Raw genomic sequence first — 3839 nt, 5'->3', positions numbered from 1 at the left:
TGCAAGAAAATTATGTGCAATGTGGAATTCCATACCTCATCAACTATTTATAGAGCATGAGAGTAGGACAAAGCTGTATTCAGACACACAAGATTTCTTATCTTCTGTGTCTCCTTTCCCTACTGAGGATGTGCTCCACAAAATGTGAGAATAAGCCAAGAAAGAGGAAGACCTAGGATTCAGAAGACACGAGATCTAACACAGGACTGAGGCAAGGGGAGTCCCCAGGATGATGGAGCAGGAAGATTCCAGCATGGCAGTATGAGTAAAGGTAAAGAGGATTGAAGGTACCTGGCGAGGTACTCACCAGACTAATAGCCAGAGATGCAGTGGAAGGAAATTATCTTATGTTGAAAAAATCTTGGTATTATAGTATATTGGCATTATACATTCTTAACAGTACCACAGGCAAGATCAATGGTACATCTGGGTAAATTTTAAAAACTAAATTAATAGGGGTACCCGGGTGGCTCAGCCTATGAAGTGTCGGATTCTCAATCTCAGTTCCTCTCACAGTCATGAGTTCAAGGCCCGTGTTGGGCTCCATGCTGGACGTGAAGCCTACTTAAAAAAATAATAATAATAAAAAGAAAATGTTTTAATAAAATAAAATAAAATAATAAAAGATTATAGAAACATCCAGGCAGAAAAACACTAGAGCTATAAAAAAAGAATAGAAATGGGGTGCCTCGGTGGCTCAGTTGGTTAAGTGTCCAACTTCAGGTCAGGCCATGACCTCAACCGCTAGTGAGCTCAAGCCCTGAGTCAGGTTCCGTGCTGACAGCCCAGAGCCGGGAGCCTGCTTCGGATTCTGTGTCTCCCTCTCCCTCTGCCCCTCCCCTGCTCTCTCTCTCTCTCTCTCTCTCAAAAATAAACATTAAAAAACAAACAACAACAACAACAACAACAACAAAAACAGAACAAAAATTAAGCTGTATTCAGATTTCTCTGAAATAATATATTCTACAAGTCAGTTAATAATATCTGCAGCATTTTGAGGGGAAAAGTTTATGCCCCAAGAATTTTTCACTCAACAAGTTTCCTGTCATGTGTGATGTGAAGAGAAATTCTCAGATATAGAAGGGCCCATAAAATAAAAAAAAATTTTAAAAAACGAATAAGTACTCCATGCAATTGGAAAATAATTAGATTTAAAATGAACATTTCATGATATAATTTTATTTATCATGAAGGCATTCCTTTGGTCATCATCAAAAGTATTAAACTCAGCACCATAGAAACCATGTGACAAGATCTCTTAAATCTCAGTGTGCGTAAAATCACCCGAGAGCTTGGTAATAATGTAGATTTCTGGTCCTCATTTCATTTTTTTTTACTTCAACATTATCTGGGCATCCTCAGAATCTTCATTTTCACTTAACACTTTAAAGATTCCAAGTACATATTAACACTGACCGTATGTTGTTGTGGAAATCAGATAGATGCTAAAACAGTTTTATTAATACTTTAATTGATTTATTATGAAATAATTCCAAGTGTGTAGAAAAGTTGCAAAATAGTTTAAAGCATTGCCATATCCACTTCACCCAGATTCCCCAGTTTTACCTTCTTTGCTCCCGCATTCTCCACCCCTCCTCCCCCCACTTTAATCTTTAGTCTGTGTTTGAACTAGTAAGTGCAAGCTTCTACATGCATAAATGTGTACCCAAAGACACTCTCAGATATCTCCTTAAGTTAGTGATTTCACTTCCATTGGATATATATACCCAAGAGTGAGATTGCTGGATTATATGGTAATTCTATTTTTAATTTGTTCAGGAGCCTCCATACTTTGTTACTGTTTTCCGTAATGACTGTACCAACTTAACATGCATTTTTGTTTACATCAGTATGGACTCGAGGCTTCCTATTTTATTCAAGGGGTGTACTCCATGACTATCATTGTTTAATGTTCAAATTGACCCAGATTTGCCCAAGGGAGACCTTTCATATCAGTTCCTGTGTCCTTTTGGCATGTTTCCATTGTTTTTAAAGCATTTCCCAACTTCCTGTGCAACAAAATGTTTCAAACACTCCATATATTTACCCACCTTGGCCCTGGCTTTGGAATCATTTCTCTAAGGAGTCCTGGTTCATCTTACTGAAGAGTAATATTTGGAAACCATGTGCCCATTTCTACTGGGACACCATTGCAGATGAGCCCTGTCATGAACAGAGCTAGAAGATATATACATACTCTACATAACTATTTCTATATTTACCAGTCTTTATATAAACTATGAGTTCACATCAATGCCATCAGTTTCAGCCGAGCACCTCAGGGTTTATCTCCCCCTCTCATATTTGTAAACTCTTCTCCCACAGTAAAAGCCCAGTTCCCATTATTCTCAGTGTAGTCATTGGGTTATTCCTGTATCCCTCCCATGCTGTCTCGATTTCCATGAGCCCTATGGTCTCCTCACTCAGGTATCTTACTTAAGTTTAAATCTATGCAGAATCTATTACTTGTGCTTATTGACAAGAAATAAGCTTCTCAAAATAATCCATGGGAGACTTAACTGTTAAAAACTTAGCTCTCATTCAATCTCCTGAAAATGTGACTTTCAGTCACAAAATACTTGAGGAGCGCACTGTTATGAAACATGGAATTGATTTTTCTGTTCCATAGATTATACTGATTGAAGAAACTGGGATTTGCTTACGAAAGTAAATGAGCTCACCAGGCATATGTTAACTGACTGATTATATTCTTGTGTAGTAGGTTCTTCTATTAGTCAGAAAACTTCAGGATCTCTGGGGCTTCGTTTTCTGTTTCAGCCTGTTCAGTATAAAGTGTACCTTTAGCAGATCCCATTCCAAACACAGCAGGAAAACTGGTCCCTTTGATGTACTTATTAAGTACTTTCGTTAATGATGAAATAGTACTCTTGATATTTTTATACACATTGCCAATCAAATTCTTTAAAACAACTACCCTGAGTTAGGCCACGTCTGTGGTCCCACTTGATGGAGTGGGAAGGTAGGTGCCAAGAGATTCAGAGAACATTCGTCTCAGGCTCTCATAGCTGGGAGTTGACTGGTCCAATTAGAACTCCATCCCCTAGGGCCACCTTGGGGGGCTCAGTCAGCAAAAAGCCCACTTCAGACCCTCTGTCCCTCCCCCACTCACTCTTTCTCTCCCCCTCAAAAATAAATAAACATTTAAAAAAGAAACAGACAGAGAGAGAGAAAAAAAAACTACATTCCCTACTCCAAATCCAGTAAGCTTTTCATTATTCTTTGGAAAAGAAAATAGAAAAAAGAAATTATAGTTATGTAACAACAGCAAAAAAACAAAACAAAAACAAAAAAAAAAACAAATCATGTCTTTCCCGATCTATGAAAATCTTTCAGTTTTAAAAAGCAATAAGCCCTTTCCCGTAGAAAAGTCAACCGTGAGGGAGTCATTCCAAAAGTGTGGACAGCACCATCAAATTTCCCTCCTACATCGGCTGACGCGGTAATCACCGTATTGCCAAAGGGGTTGGATGCCAGTCTTTCAACCATCTTCGTGGTGTGAGACGCCATCGCCCTGTATGCTTGCCGGCCCCATATTGGCCACCTTTTCAGCCACGCACACGCCTTTGCATCCTGTGGCACGGTCTCAAAGTACAGTTTCTGACCGGAAATAAGAGGTCACAGGACGCACCATTGCCCTGCTTAAGTTGAGCTATAGTTAATTCATTCCAAGGAGGGGGACATTTCTTCTACTCCAAAAATAAACTGGAAAAGATATTCCGTAACATCAAATCGATGATCCCAGGCTATTTCTTAGAGGACAACATGAGTAATTCTTTCGTTTTCGTTCTACTTATTTTACCGGTGTTATCTTGCTTCCT

Source organism: Panthera tigris, chromosome B1 (genome assembly GCF_018350195.1).
Source record: "Panthera tigris isolate Pti1 chromosome B1, P.tigris_Pti1_mat1.1, whole genome shotgun sequence".
NCBI lineage: Eukaryota > Metazoa > Chordata > Mammalia > Carnivora > Felidae > Panthera > Panthera tigris.
The sequence above is the reverse complement of the archived record's forward strand: the minus strand, read 5'-3'. Positions refer to the sequence as shown.